Raw genomic sequence first — 17,896 nt, forward strand, 5'->3', positions numbered from 1 at the left:
TAAGTGCGTATGTAATCCGAATATCTAAATATTACGACTACAAGAAAAAAGAACGTGATTGGATTAACGTAATATATAAGAGTATTGGTATAACTGAATGGAATTTTTGGTTATTATAATTAATTTGATATATATACACTTCAGGTTAATTTGACATATTTTTTTCAGCTACAAAAACCGTCGTATCTATAAATCTATGATGATATTATGCTAATAATTTTTTTATATCAGTTTTTAAATTGCTTTGTATGACAAACTCTCTTCATTAACTTGTTCTTACGACAAATTCGCAATAATAAACTATAGAAAAAAGAACGTATCCCCTCTCTGCAAAGTGATATATGTCAATTATCTCGTGCGCCAAGTACACGTTTTGAGAATTTAAGCGCATTTCGCCGAGAACGCGCGTAGTGAAGAGCGATCACCATAATTCACGTCCATTGTTAGCGTTAAGGACGAGGCGTATCGCCACCTAAGTATTTCCAGTCGCGGACTTGACCACTTTTTTACCGCTTTGCCGATGATCACGGTCATGTCAATTAACGCAGCCGTGCGATAAACCCAAGTGCCGAAGAATGGACGCCCTTATTTTTAATTGAATCAGTGCGAATCGAGAAAACGGGCAGCTGGGCCTTCTTCCCGTTCGCGGCACCGTCGATCGGAGTGTCCATTAAACGACCGATCGTTTCAGATAGAGAAAGTAGCTAGAATCATTTTAATGGAGCCTGATCGCGCGAGATAACAGGATTACGTTTCGAATCGTCATCAAAAGCACACCACGGCGTGATCACGCCTTAAATCGTTGAATAAAGATTTTGACGGGCGAGTCCTTTGACTCGTGTTCAGATAATCAAACGAGTCGTAAAGTTAAAGATGGTTCAAAGAAATCTTTTCAAACAAAATTGACAGACGTGAAATTTAAATGGGTAAGGAAATGGAATTATGACACTGGAAATCATGATATGTCGAAAACTTCAAGGAACCACTGTGAATGCGTTCGGATATCCGTAATTCTTTTTTCTTCGAATAAACAAACTGTTTTTCTAACTGTTATGGTTCGCTGTAAACCGCATATTCTGATGCATTTCTTTTAAGCAATGATTCTTTTACAAATTATTTGCAAATGTAACATATTAAATTATCTACGTATTCTCTCATGATATGAAAATTTTAATGGAAACTTCATTCAGTTTTTCCTTTCCGACATCTTTTTTATAAAATCCATTAAATTAGTAAAATAACTTATTGACAATGTAATATATGGGAATCTATACAAAAAAAAGTTGGTTGAAATAACTTAAAATATATAATATATATAATATATATAATAACTAGATTGCTTAGTGAAGTATGAACGATCCATAATTTTGATTAAAATAATCAGATAAACTTAATTGCATATATTATGATTACGGTAACCAGATATCTTTGGCCGTATGAATTCTTGTGAAAATAACGAAACTTTTGATTAAAATACCAGATTATTTAATTATGATAACCGGAATTTTTGTTCAGTTTAATCAATAACTTATTTAATTGTATATATCATGTTAATTCAATCATGATCTTCTTTTCTTGTAATCACAATAACCAGCTACTTGGATATTATTACTACATACTCATAAACTAAACTCTAACCGGTATCATACTTAAATGTTCTGGTTGCAATTAAAATATTTGGATATAATAACTAGAAATTTTGTTCATTTCCACTAAAATTTGCAATATTATTTCAACCGAATATGTCTTGTTAATTTAACTATGATTATTTTTTCTGTGAAGGCAATAGACTATGTATATACGTGTTTACGCGCTACTTTTACCTCTTAAATCGGATGTCGCAGCGTGCAAAACTTCCAGCTGTGGAAGTTAATTTTTTCGGCGAGAACTAATTTCGCGGTGATTTCAACGCGCGGCATCCGTCGGATTCGACGACTGGCCGGCGCCAACGCCGACGAGATAGCTCGTCACTTGCTTGCGACAAGTAGAAGCGGCGACTGACCAACCGGGCCGATTGGATTTCCGCGCGATAATAGTCAGTGGAGTATAAAAAAATATTTTAACGCGCTTTTTAATTGTCGCGCAGGCCTCGCACCCGCTCACAGATAAGCAAGTTACACAAACGCGAGATAATAAATTATAGCCATTTTAATTGCCGTTCGCCTCGGTCGTCTCTTCCGCGAGAGTCCTCGCAACGGCGATAACGCGCCGCACGATGATATTCCGTCCACCAATCGCTAATGATTTATCGTCATAAGAACGGCTGACTGTTAAATGCTTTTCGCGAATTCGACTTTGAGACGGGTGTGCTGCTCCGACGAAACGAGTCACTTAATCTCAATCACATTTTTTGTTCGGCTGTACTTGCTCACAATGAGATGCGCTTAGGAGCTGTTAACGTCGCATTATTAATAATGTATGTTAATAATGAACGATCATATAATCTTACACTGCAAAGTCGCAAGATGGATGAATCATTTTTTCAAAGGTTTCACTCGATAAAAATCAATTAAATAATAAAACACAGGATAACGTGAGTTATTTTTCCAGCGCCTTAATTTATTTATATCACATGAGGATATTTCTATCGGTCGCCAGCGTCGACGATTTCGCGAGAGAGCGATGATTAATGTATTTGCGAAATAATCGACATCGCGAAACCGCGGATGAATAAAAAAAAGTACCCGGCATGTGCTCGTTTAGGTTCACTCGGTCTAATTAGAAATAGAGAAAGCGAGCGAGCGATTGCTCCCCACACGTTCACATCGTAATTAATTAGCCCCGGGGGAACTATTTACCCCTTTTCTACTCTTTCTCGTCTCGGCCGGCCAAACAAATTGCAGCAATATTAGAAAACCGGACACACGCACTATGAAATATCTACAAACCAGCGGTGTTGCACCTTTCTTTCAGAGAAAATTACTTTCCCGCCTAAATGTTCCAAATCTCCCATCTTTCAACGGAAATTAAAAGTCACTAATGTTTCAAATCAACTAATGTTTCTAAATGTTTTAAATCTTCGTGTTTTAAATCTATCGACGAATGGCAATTAAAAGTAAAGTCACTAATTATTATAAATTCGGTCCAATTATGACAACACGCATGTCAGAATCCGGACATATAAGACATCTTAAAAACTAGAAGTAGATACCGAATGATCATTATTATTCGTTCCTTCTTTCTTTTTTAGATTAATATTATATTTCTTCTTTTTTAGATTAATATTATATTTCTTATGTAAAACATAAGATTTTAAATTTGTTTACTTTTTAATAATTACGTCCTTTTTACTGAGAGAAAATATTGTAATATTGTGAAACAAATATTGCTTACGTTTACATTTTCTTCGATACTTATTAATCATAAAAAAATTTGATTGTGATAAAGAAATATTTCTAATATTTCTCATTCAATTGCAAAAAAAAATAAAAATAAAATAGATGGCTTATTTGATAAAGAAATAAAATTTTAAAATTAAAAATTTTTTAAATTAAAAATTTTAGAAATAAAATTCGCCATATTTAAATACAAATTTATTTTAATATAATAAGATTGGAAATAAGACCGTTTATATTAAATACATTACTTTAAATACGAAGTGCCACTTTTTTATTTTTTTTAGGATGTATTAATGATATATTTAATTTTTCATCATTTTCTTTATCTTCATAACTTTTTTGTTTGATTTTTTTTAGTGAGACAGAAACTTGATCCTTTTTTTGTTGTAAGATATTGAGACATCGCGACGTCGTATGTCCAAATTTTGGATATTATCTACAACATTTTGTTTTAGATAAAAATTAACCCGATTCAGTCGAAGTTCATTTTAGTAGTCCTTTAGACAGTCTGCAAAGTTTATAACTGCGACACATTGAAATACACATCGTTCTTCCTTTTAAGGATCTGTACCATTAACACCTGTCATTAATACCTAAAGCATATCAGGTAACATTCTGTAAAACATTTTTATTTCACGATACATTAAAGCAGTCGTTTATTTTAAAGCGCATTTGTCTACGACATATAACAGGTAGCTAATTCTGTTTAGTTTATCCTTCCGTCGCGATAAACATATCGCCATCGATAGGTGAAACAAGGTGATCACAATTAGGCAAACATTCGTAATCGTAATGTTGTACGTTACCATCGCGGATGTCTCGGATCAGTTTCATAAGTGGAGCTTGTAAGGCGTGATTGGACGCCATCGTGAAATATCACTCTTAATAGTTCGTTGCGCCTTGCCGTAACTGTCACCGATTAACAACGAATAATTCCAGCCGCACGTTATTAATTACAATCAATAACCTGCTGTTCATCTCTTTGCTCATGCCATATTATTTTTTATCTTACAATCGCGATTTTCTATCTTACAATCGCGGAATCGTAATCATGAGGAACGGAAAAAACATAGTCAGAGATAAATCCCCCCGCACATTTCTCTGCCTTTCGTAATTTTCATTCCGCGCCTCCGGCGGCGGCAATTACGCTTGCTAGTAACGTAAACTTCTCGTGTATATCAATCGCGTTTAATTAGTCGTCGGCATACCGTTGCAGTACCTATAATAGTAGGCGCGGGAATAAATCGCGGTGACGTACGCATGAGAAGTATCGGCAATGCGACACCGTTGGTGACCCCGATGGTGAATTCCCTTTCTCGCTTTTCCCCCTTCTCCTTTTTTCCCTCTTCTCGAAAAATTTCATGCTTGCACGAATCCCATTATCGCCAGTGATAGACCCGGAAAAATTTGTTCCCGCTGATAGCAATTAATTTAGGGCTGTGTCTGCGTGATAAATCTTGAAGAGATATCATAATGCTAAATATATGCGAGTTTTTTCTTCCTATAATCAATCTTTCCATCAATAAGATCGTTTCATAATAATTTCGAATTTGAGCGGAATGCATACGAAAGCAGCCAGAAACTTGCCATGAAGATTAAAGTTGTTGAAATATTCGATGATTATCACAGATACGCACTGAATTACATTGAGTCATTATTTGAGAGATAGCTAATATGTCACAATATTTTATACATTCAACATTGAACATAATAGGAATGTGCAAATAATGGAATTTAATTCAATGTTCATTCAATTTTGTCAATTCTTGTCTATTTACATTGTAAGTATTTTTTTTTTGTATCCATTAAATGTAATATATGTATAATTTTATTAAAAACAGTTATCAACTTATGCTTAACTTTATTTAAATATTTTTCTGTATTCAGCATTTCTGTATTAATCTGTATTCAGATGAATATATATAAACACATCGTTTGGATGGACACATCTCAACCCGAAGAATAAGATATGTAGACAAAATATAGAAGTGTCAAAAAGGTGATACTTTGTGATTCACAATCAAAAATAAGAAAAGGACTACCTGAAAAAAGGGAAAAATCTAGTTTTAAATTCTGCCCAATGTTTAAAAATGTCTTAATATTTCCCTTGTAATGTCGCCAATAAATTTTTACAATTCAAGACGCCTATAAATTTTAACACGCAGTTTTAACAAGCAGTCAAAACACAGTTGAAAATCGAATTTTATTCGGTCATCAAAAAACCATTAAAAACTTCATTCAATCGTAAGAATATGTCTCATAATCCAATCCGAAATTTTAGATACTTTACGATATTTTTGACACTTCACAAGTTCCCACAGTGATAAGTTGTGTATCTAATTCTATGAGGATTACATGAAATATAGACGAATGTTTCTACCGATTGTTATATCGAGCAAATTGCATGGTCGGTGTTTTTGACGAATATATCAAGATACTTTCCCCGAAAACGAAAGCAAACAAAAACGCGATGTCTAAATAGAGGGCTGGTATGTGACGCTAACAGACGTTTCTTGACACCGGTTTCTCTTATCTACGCAGGTATCAAAATCTGTCGTGTCGCACGCATTTTCTCTCGACCCTCACTGCACAGACCTCAAATCGATGATGTTTTCATGTATGGTCGAATCCCACTATTTCCCGCACTTAAATGTACGGCTCCCGCAGCGTTATTGAGTTTGAGCATTACGTTATGCGAGGTGTCAAACATAAACGACAAACACCAAACACCGATAACACATTCTTCACTTGCTTGAAAAAAGTTCCGAGTTGTAGTGGCGCTTCTGGTTTTCGTTATCTGAGAACTTCTGTCATCGTTAAATAATTTTTTCATTTATCTTCACGAAACAATCGATTTGCTATCAATGATTAATACTTGAGATAAATCTTCCTGAATGGAATATAATTGAAGGTTATTAGCATTAATGTCTAATTAGAAGCATAAAGAAGAAATCATAACACACTGGAACTAAAATGATGCAAAACGATATTATTTCTAAATTTTTAGCAAAAGCTTGCTACTTGCAACGTGTGGAAACTTCGTAACTACAATCTGATTATAGCGGCTGAATTGGGATAAAGAAGAAAACATTCTTTACGTATCACTCAGATTTTCGCATGTTAAAAGAGCGGAAATCCATTAAGAAGAACAAAGGATAACAAATATAAGTTGTGACAGGAGAGCACGTTGCCTTTGGAAAAAAATAGATAAATTTTGTTATCTGTCCTCATGCAGAACACGAGCAAAGAGAATGCAATGTCCAAGAAGAATCATATAAACCGAGAAAGATTTAAACGAGTCTTACACTGCTTCAAAAAAAAAATATATATATGTGTGTGTGTGTGTGTGTGTGTGTGTGTGTGTGTGTGTGTACATATACAAATGTATGGGCGTGGAAAAAGAAAAATAATAACTTTTAGAGAGAAATAACTTTTTTTCTTTAAACAATAGGATGTGTTTCTAAGTACTTCTTCCGAAATTCTGCAAGCACAACACCTCGTATGTTACGAAAAACTGTCTTTTAATTTCGAAGACAAGACTTTTGCAGTGTCAGCATGAGACAAAAAAGTTTCTTGTATTCACACGAATTCACATGAGGACGCATTGACCGGCCTCGCATCGACATCACCGAGTCACGCCTAAATCCAAGATGTTTGACATATGAATCTTGTCTAAACTTCTACTTAGTTTCTTTCTGTTTTTAAAAGAGTTATATTAGTCACATTAGTGTACACATAACAGAGTTACAATAATGTGAGATTGTACAAACGTAATAGCTGATTTTTCGAAACTAGAACAAATTGTTGAATGATTTTAGTCTTTATACAGATTTTTTGTGTCTAAATTGGAGATAATAAATCTGTTCTGCTAAAAATTGTTTGCTAATAAATTATTGAAGCTCGACCTCATTGAATAAGGATTCATTATTTTTTGCCGTATTTTCAACCAAGCTATCCAGTATATTCTTATTTTTTATTTCTTATTTTGATTTGCCATCATAAGAAACTATGAATAATTAGAGACTATTTATTTTGGATTTCGAGAGAATTGCACGACACCGGTTACTGACGCGTGTAGGACTATGCTCTTCCGCAGTTTCACTAAATTATATCAGATATTGAAATTATCACGAGAAGGAAAGCACCCCATCACTCAATAACACCCCGTCATACGCGCACCGATCGTGAAACCGAACTTCACTGAATTCTCGCAAAACGGCGGTGAAAGAGATTTTCAATCATTATTTCGGCCACTACTGCGCTTCACCACGGCGATGACACCGTGAACAACACCGTGAAGAACGACTTTTCACGTACCTGGGTTCATATCCCGGTAGCTCTCGATTTTCCTTTAAGCTGGCAGTAGCACTCGCACCCTTGGACTCTCACTGTACTCTCTTGAAGCACAAATCTTTTTCTCCGACTCTTCTTGCAATTTTTTGACAAACAATGTCCCGCACTTTCCACTTTTAACCGAGTTTCCACTAAGTATCCTGCGCGGAAAGTGGCAGTTGTGACTCGGTGACAGAGTGGCTATCTGAGATATCCTGCGCGGAATGAGGAACCACGGACGGAGGAAGCGCGATAGGAACGTAGAGAGAAATGATATTGAAGCACAATCTTCGGGGCGAACAGTCTTTGAAGCTGTTCGCGAGCCGATGAGTGAGTTCACCATCCGAATACCCGTGGATCTCCGTGGCACATTATGCGATACCTCTTGATTGACGTATGCTGCGACATGCCTTCAACTGGATTGGACGTAGGATATTTACCGGGCAGTCACTTTCTTGACCTGTACTTGGCACAAAGTGATCTCTCTGCGAAAGAGAGATTCACTTCAGTGAAGAGTATATTTCCACTCTGAACAGTTGACAGTCATTAGAAGCATTAGACCAACCCGGCAACTCCATGGTCCCCCAGATCCTTCGTGCCTTCCGGGACTCAACTCATCAACACGTCTGACGATTGTGTGTACATATCTGTTCTTGCACCCTGTACTGCTTTTTCAATTATATTCGAGAAATGTTTTCTTCTTTTTTTTTCAATATTTCAGTATAGTCCGTAATTAACCAAAAAACTAATATCTCTCGTTCTTCTTTTTCTAATTTAAAGGATATTTTTTGTGTGAGAACCATGAAACTTTTCCATCTTTTTTCTTTCAATGGCAATTTGCATCCTTATTATCTCTTGTATTCCTTATCCTTTGTTCTTTTTAATGGATTTTCCTCCTTTTTTCGCAATATTAACAGGCTTCTTCAATTCCTTCAGTCACAGTAATACAAACGAGAAAAAAAAATAACGCTACGTCCACACGAGTCAGAGGAACTTTTTAGATCTAGTGACGTTTAGAGACTGATATAGCACCACCCGCTTCCACTACTACATCCGCGCGAAGAACTGCCCCTCAGCGAACGAGCGTGCGATGGTCCTTGACGAGGGGGTGGCGAAAATACGTTGTCGTGACGATAACGGCGGCAATTCGGTAATCTAAAGGCTTAGGACACTCGCACGGAATAACGGCGGCAGAAAGAGTTCCTCTGCCCCGGCTCCGCGGCTCTCGCCTCTCTCTACACGCACGGATATAATATTTTAATGAAGGAAAGGCCGGACAGAGCGAAGTGCCCACGTCGGCTCGCGCTGCCGAACTGGTCGGTATTCCCCGCCCCTCCGACGGTTTCACCGACCCCTCCAGGAAGCGAGCATGCTCCTGCCACTATCCCACCACGAACCTAATGACCATCTCCACCAGTATATTATCGCAGGCTTTTCCCCCTCTGTACGCGACTTGCGCGAGTTGCGCGCCAGAGGTTCTTTAGGACGGCAAATGGTGGTCGATGGGGGGCGGGCATAGCTTGCGCGTCTGGATGCTGTGCAACGACGTGGTGGGGTAGCAGAAGCTCTCCCGCCGCTCGGCTCGAACTACTTGTCCTAACCGTCGCGACCAGTGAGCCAGACTATCCCCTCCACATACTGTTAACATGCTGCAACGGCTGCCGTGTGGCATCTTTCGCCACCACCACATTTCTTATCGTTGCTACTTTCCCCACTACCCATCCCCACCCACCACCCATGATTACCACCACCATCGCGACCACCTCTACTATATCGCGTCTCTCTCTCTACTATCAGCAAAACTATGAGTATCGCGCCCGACAGGAGAACCCTGAAGACGGCATTCGGATTGCGACAGCGCAGAAGCCGCGAACGAGAACGATGCTACTAGTAGCGTTTGATAGTGGGGGGGGGGGGAAGGGAAGAGGCGCGAGTTGGTCGTGATCGCGCGCGCGTTGCGTCGGCTGCTCTCTCCTGCCGGCCTGCAACTTCCCGGCTATCTTTCCGGCAAACTTTCCTCTTCTCGTCGGAGACGGGAGGAGAGCCCCGTCTTTTCCCGTCTCACTCGCTCTGTCGCCGTTTCACGCGTCCGGACGTATCGTCTGTCGTACTAGCCCGGACCAGGGACCAGAACCAAGATCCAGGATTTCCGACCGGCGCGAGAGATGCCGACATCGCTGTGTCGCGAGACCGGAAGAATTCATCGGCGTTCTTTCTCCTTCTCTCTTTGATTTCCTTCCGACGAGACACCAAGTCCAATATAATAAATGTGATAAGTGTTCTGCGCACTCGCAGATAACGAGACTGGTGCTAATCGCATGTTTTTCTAAAATGGTGATAAAGTTTGAGATAAATCTCCTGATCAGGAGGCAACATGTGTGTGAAGTTTAAGAAACACTATATTGAGCAATGATTCTTGGACCAAAATGGAGTCTTCGCTTTGCTCGTATATATGGCTTATTATTAAGATATATGCATCGTTTTCAGTTCAAATATCTTTTATAATAAAAACGAACAAATGCTTCGCGTAACAAATCCGTTGAATATATATAATCCAAATCACAATCTGTCATCCTAAAAATCCTACTGTTCTAATCGTGTTAATGTCATAAATCATACTATAAACGTGCTGCAGCTATGTTATTAATAAAAGAATCAGGAAATCAGAAGATAATAAAGTAATAATTAAAATATGTATAATACTTAATAACAACAATTACATATTATATTAAAAGAAGATACAACTTTTAAGAGATTTCATTTGGTATTGTTAATTATTATATTCAGATTTTATTGTTTGTTAGAGAAAAATGAGATGTAGATGTATTAATATACACGATCGAGTCAGTCCTGTGCATTTCTTTTTCTTGAAATACTAAGATTTGAAATACTAAGAATAAATAATTGGTTTTTATTCTTTTCTTTTTTTAAATACACAACTTTATAACTTTATAAACCTTCTTAAAAATGTAAAGTACATGTGTAACAATTAGTTAATAATTTTTGCATGTAAAAATAATGAAAATTAATTTGGAACACAAATGGTCCATCGTATATACAGTAAAGGATCGAAATATTATTGTGTATTAACAATAAACAGTATTTAATGTTTATTTTAATCGACTTTGTGAACAAGATGCAATGCATATCAAGTATTTGTATTATTACCAATACAAAATTCGTTCAAGAATGAAAGGAAGTTACGCTTACGTTCTCATAGTAACATGATATTTAAATTCCAATAAATTAAAACAAATGTATTAGAACTGCTCAAAATTTTAAATAATTATTTTCCAACTAGAATACCAACTGGAAATAGTGAGTTCGAGTATAAAAATGAGAAAAAAATTTGTGTTTATGCGTATGTGTTGCATATACGCGCGCGCGCGCGTGTGTGTGTGTGTGTGTGTGTGTATAAATGTAAATATATAAATGTGTAAATAGAAGATGTAATTTAATTGTCCCGAATGAAAAAAAGGAAAGTCATTTATCTTAATGTTTAGCATAATGTTTATCATTTTTTGAAAATACAAAGGAATACATTATAAATACATTAACCAATTTTATAAACTGCGTGTTGATTCCGATTGTTAAAAATGCAATCACAAATTGAAGCTAGAAATAATATTATAAATTGTATTGACTGTTAATTTTAATAATGATTAAACAAAAAACAAATATTATGAATCACTTTAGCTAGAATTTGAACCTAGTACTCCCGATTTTCCGGGACAGGTGTCTTTTAATTCGACCATGAGGAGATATCTATCGCAATAACCAGAAACTAATCAGAATTCGACAAATTGAATCGACGCAATTTATACAGAATTAAAAAAATGTATTTATAATTTTCATATAAATATTATTAAGAATCAAGGTTCATTTCAAATAAAAATGAGATTTTTCTTTTATTTTTAATAATTTGATTGTTTAATAGTTTTCGGTTTTCCATAAATTGTATTATTAGTTTCATTATTAAGTCTTTTTATAACAAATATCATAAAGAAAAATGTAATCTGATTAACACTTTATGATGCAATATTACTTTTAAAACTTTAAAAAAATAAATAAAATATATAAATATAAAAAAATATTAATTAAAGAATTCACATTAATAAAAAATAGTTTGCACTACTGGTTTTTATTTTGCAATTGTACATCATAAATTAGTAAAGAAAATCACATTTTAATATTAGTTGAAATCACATCGTTATTGTACATCGGGATTAGTACAAAATAGAGCGGAAAACAAAACAAAGCAAAACATGTAAAAAGTTTTTTGACAGCGCTCATCCCAAACGCGTCTCAAGAAAAATAAGATAATAATGATGATGCACAGTATCCATGTTGAATAATTTTTGGTGAGAAAAGATCGAGATATCTTTGATCCATCCGCTAAGCACAATAAATACCCTCTTGGATAATTATGAATTATGATAGATTCGTGACTCGAAGTTTCTGTTCCTAGTCAGGCATAATCGAGAAGGCGAAGGATTATTATTTGGAAGAGGAGGGATTGATCGAAGAGGGGTGAATACTGTCGATTTGGAAAAAGCAAATGGATTAAAAGGAGAAAACGAGACAACGAATAATGGATCAAAAGAAGAAAAAGAATCAATAAAAGAAGTCTCTTCGTCGTTTTCAAAAATGATCATTCTTATAATTTTATGACAGGATGCAGGATTCTGGACCAGGTGTTTTGAGAAAAGATATTCATACAGATTTTAAATCGCTTTTTGTCATGCTACGAAGTCATCGTCTTGTTCACATCTGTCTGCCGCAAATTAATCATCATGTATCGACGACTTTATAAATAATTTTCTCACCAAAATGTATTATTGCAAAATATCTATATGATAATTCTTAGACTATCGTTACGGTTGTTCGATTATAGAAATTTCTTATTACAAACTTCTTGCATTATGTTCTAAATCAAAAGCAGTCAAAAATTATTTTTTATGCTGCCGTGTTTATTTTTAAATTATTTACAGAAATGAAATTATCAACAAAAATTATGTAAATTACAAAATTCAATTTATATGGTTGATTCATACGTTTAAGACCGCCTGAAGTAGTCTTATGAACCAATCGCAGGATCGTATTAGTATCTCAAGTTGTTATTAAAGATGGTTTTGAAATATAAGAATTATAAATACTGGATACATATCGACTTATATCATGTCGATTTGGAAAAATCTAAATCCAAAACAAAACAAAGAACAAAAGAAGTACAGGTACGTTAGAATCTAAACATCTAAAGCTTCAAATTTCTAAAAATTTTGAAAACAATAGATTCAGACAAAAGAAAGAATTTAAGAAAGTAATAACAATACAATTTCTCATTTAAAATGAAAAAAAAAACACATTAGTTATAAAATATTTAAACTACGGTCCATTTGATGCTATAAATGCTTCGAAGAATTTGTTGGTTTGAAACATTTGTAGCGAGTGAATCGCACCATTAGTCAGGTATGCGTTGTAAAATATTTGTTCTTTTTCGCAAACGAATAGTTATTATAAACGAATAGTTCACAAAACTGTCCCATTGGCACTTTACAGTGCCAAATTCACATCTGCATAACGAGTGTAGCCGTGCGTCGTAATGAATTCTTTCGAATAGTAGTAGCGTAGTGGCGATGCTGCCGTCGCGAAATAATTAAGTGAAAATATAGACTACTTTGTCGAATATTTGTAATAAAAATTTTTATATAGTTGATATAGTACCTTTTTAATTATCTTGGAGTTCTCAGTTTGTGAAAATTTCGAAAATTCGAAAATATGAATGACAATCGAGGAATTCTCCTAATCCTCAACAAGTTTACTATAGAAAATGCAAGAAACAAATACGAAAAACGATAAGATAATTGTTCATAGTCATCCATTAAAATGACAAGATATAAATGAACAACTTTTTACAGGTGAACTTGTTATTTGGCAAGATAAAATAAACAGACTCGCAACTGTTTGCAAAAATTGTATAAAATTTTTTTATACAACAAGAAAAGAGAGAAGAAGAGAGCGCAATGTACAAATTAATTTTTATGAAGTTTCTGATCTTCTATCTGTCTAACTATCCTATACATTTTCTAGGAATTTTCATGAGACATTGCAGCATAGTCAATTCACATTCGAATGAATTTTTGTTCGTTAATATCATCCATTATCCGCGTTGTAATATGTATATTTAAAAAATTAGCATAATTCTATTGTATCTTTCATGCTCGCTTAGCAGGCCGAAACCTGACCTCACCCTTGCGGTGCCACCCCAAGGACAGAAACGGTGGGAAATTATCTGATTCACGTGCGTGTACACAGTACACCCTTGGTCGTCGCGTGTGCATCGAGTGCACGCTCCGACGAAACGAAGGGCTGGCTGTTCGACGACTCCCTCAAGAAGAACACACTCTCGGCTCGATCGCCTTGCGATTGCGATTCTTGCGATGCACGCAACGGTTACCAAGCACAGGTGAGAGCTCTTCGGGGAGAATTTTGTAGAGTGATGTCGCGACCGATGGAGGAAGACGTGAAAATGTAATAGCGGAACGAGAAACGGTGAGATAAAACTGGACACTCTCGTCCACGTCGTAACTTTTGAATCGAGAGGGAAACCGGATCTTACCAGACAGCCAGACGCCGTGAACTACATCCTTTTTCGATATTGGTGATGAGGGACTGCCGGCAATTCTTCTTTGCGTAACTTATATCAACTATCGATGCATCATTTTTAAACGCTCTTCGAAACTATGAACTTGAACCGGATTTGATTGTAGAATTTAATAGAAATCTTCCTTTATATATGCGCATGCGTGGAAAATTAGCGTTTTAGAGAAATGTTTTTGCAACAGAAATTTTATGAAGAAACGTGAGAGACAGAAAGGAAAGCAATTTGACCAAAATTATTCATTGACACGTCTTTTCCTATTATTGTCTCGACGCAGTTTATTTTTCTAACAAAGCATTCTTAGTCTTGTTTTAATAAAAGAATTTAAAAAAAAAATGAAAAAGAAGATAAATTGTTCTACATGATGTAGCATTCTTTTATTTATAACGAAGCAGTTCGTTTTAGATTACGAAAAATTCATTTCTTAGAAATATTCATATCTAACGTCTAAATTTAAGTCAATTACATTTTTTATAAAAAAAAATTTCTGCTTATTGCTACTTAAAATTATTGAAAAGTCCGATACGCTTTATATTTTTCCAAATTTTTAATTATTTGTCAAGTATTTCCAAGTTATTCATATATGTAAACTATAATAAAAAAATTATCAAGACAATAAAAACGACCCTATCTCTAATGCCTCCTTAAATACATACTAACGACAGAAGAACGGAAATGGTCTAATTCGTAGTCCAATTCGTAGAGAGATGCAAAAATGTCGGGGATGAGATGGGACCGTCTAATTAGTGAAGCGGCATATAGGTGGAAGAACAGAGGAAGCCGACAATTCCCCGACGGGATCCGCGAATGTTGTTTAAGGTCTAGACACAATGTTGGACCCCCGAATTAGTGGTCTCCCTACGCGGTGCCTCTACGGTAATTAACGAAATTAGTCGCAATTAGAGAGTTGGGCCCGAAAGTGGCTCCGGCGTGGCGTGTCTCTCGTGAGAGCCACCATAAGTATGGATCCTGAAGTCAGTGGAACGAAAAAAATCCTCGTTGCATTTACGTCCAGACATAATATGATTAACTATCTCATTTGAAAAACAAAATTTGATTAAGTTAAACTAAAGCTTAAAAATGAACTGCTTTCAAGCTGAACCCTGAGGAACAAAAACTTTTGATTTTTCTTGATATGGAGTACTTCATTCAAGCGGGAGTGGGGGGGGGGGGATAGTTTCACTAACACACGTTAGCCAGCAACTATATATGAGAAAGTTAGGAATAGAGAGTGTGGCAAGTAGGATAGCAGTGTGCAGCGGGGGCATCTTAGTTAAATTTTTTCAAATCACTCAAAATTTGTCAAAAAATAAAATATTTTTTTAATATCTCAAATTCTGGGAATACACCCACGGAAGCTTTGGATATGGAAAAAAATTTCATAAGTCTCTGTCATGAATTTAAACATAGAGAATGTAGACGTATTTAAGTCGGATGAAAACTGCTAGACTGTTTACTAGAGTATTTAAATGTGATTAATTTGATCTACAAGTAAGAACTAAAAGAATTAATCATATGTTCAATCGCTCGGCTAGTTGTTTTACAAACTTGAACGCACGACTTGATCTCGTTATTAATCGACGAGATCATTTTTATCTTTCGTGCATGGAAGTATACAGTGTAAGTCATAACTTATTACTTAGAATATTTTATTTTTTTTTGATGATACAAAGAAATAGAGACAAATATTATTAGTTTGAAAAGGGCAAATAATATAATTATATGAGGGCTTGTATAATAATAATATTGTATTACACAAATGTATAATAGTATACTAAATATCTTTAAAGTCAAGAGTTTTAATTTTTTAGAAAATTTTGCAAATGTCATAATTTTTCCCTCATTTCTCTGTTGACTTTTCAATTTCCTTGACATTTTCCTAATTGCCAGTTTTGCAGTAACTGTGATTATAAGAAAATTCTAAGAAATTTCACTCTGCTGAGAAAAAGGAGATATATTTTCTGTGATTAAATTAGTATACAATTTTGGAATTTAAAGTAAGATAGGTATATGAAACTGAGGAAGAAAAAGAATTCTAGCGCCGTCTAGTGCACAAAACTAAATGAAAGGACTTCTTTACTAGAATCATATTTATTTAAAAGTTAAGAAAAATAAAGAAATACATAGGAAAAAGCAAGATAGACAATCATTTCTTTTAGATTGCTTGTTATATACATTGATTTGTTATACACATTTTCCTTAAGGATACTTTCTTTACTACAAAAGTATTTCTGGACAACGAAGTCCTAAATCTAGGAGGGATTATGAAAATTTTGACAAGAAAAAATGCATCCGTTAAAATATTTCTTTTGTAACATGTAAATTATAATAAAAAATAATATTAATTAGTAATAAGAAGTATTTAATATATTAATTCAGAGTAAGAATATGTATCCAATCACAGATATCACAAATATATTGATTGTATGCATATATTATAAATAAACGAAATACTTGCTAAAATCATAGTAAAGTCAAAGTGTATGTGTATACATCTCTACAGTATACATTTTAAATTTATGTAGATAATATTAATTCTTATAAAAATTCACAGAAAATATATTTTTTATTTAATTTATATATTATTTATTTAAAGTCCTACTACTTTTCATGTTTTAATAGTCGTAAAATTGTTAATTATTTTATCAAAATTTATATAGCTATCCTTTTATATGCACATATGTATGTATATATTACACGGTGTATCTAAAATAAGGTAACAAACTTCAGGACCGAGTGACTTCCTAAAATATGAAAAAAAGTTTATATGAATATATGTCCGCAAATCCATGCTATTACTGATTGTGAGATATAGCTTAAAATGTTTTATTATGCTCTCTAACCGCTGCCGCGCCGCACTATCGTGAGGAGTGGAGGATGTAACTTTCTCATTCAGGTTATAAATAAATATAAGCCTATATAAATATTAGCATTTGTTTTCATTCTGTATTTTACATTACGTATCAAGAAACACATTTTTCAATTATTACTCATTTATTTAAAAGTTAGCGCAATGGCAAACTATTTATTTCGTGAAATAAGTAGATATGATTTTTATGTATGGTCGCGCTATGATAATAGTTAAACATATACTATACGCATCTTTGATGCTTGTGACTATTCGCAATTGCCCCAGGATCTTTGAAAGAATGTGATAGTTCGTGATCCGTCGAATCCAAGCACGTATTGAATCAAAATGAGACACTTCGAACATTTATTATAATTAAAAATTGGAAATAAATACTATTAAATAATAATAAATATTATTTTTTTATTTTCCCCTATTAATAAATGTGAGCTGTATTTCAGTAACAGTTATATATATATTTACGAATATACAATTCCATATGAACTTTTTAAATAGCACCACTACGGTCTGAATGTTAAGATGTTGAGCTATTATATATAAATTATATATTATATATATTCATATATATATATTCATATATATTCATATATATATTCATATATATATATTCATATATAAATGAATTAATTTCAAAAATGATAATTGCGTGCCGATATGGTTGTCGGACTTTCAACGAAATCAATCTGAAATATTAAT

The sequence above is a fragment of the Atta colombica genome, unplaced genomic scaffold (assembly GCF_001594045.1).
Source record: "Atta colombica isolate Treedump-2 unplaced genomic scaffold, Acol1.0 scaffold134, whole genome shotgun sequence".
Classification (NCBI taxonomy): Eukaryota; Metazoa; Arthropoda; class Insecta; order Hymenoptera; family Formicidae; genus Atta; species Atta colombica.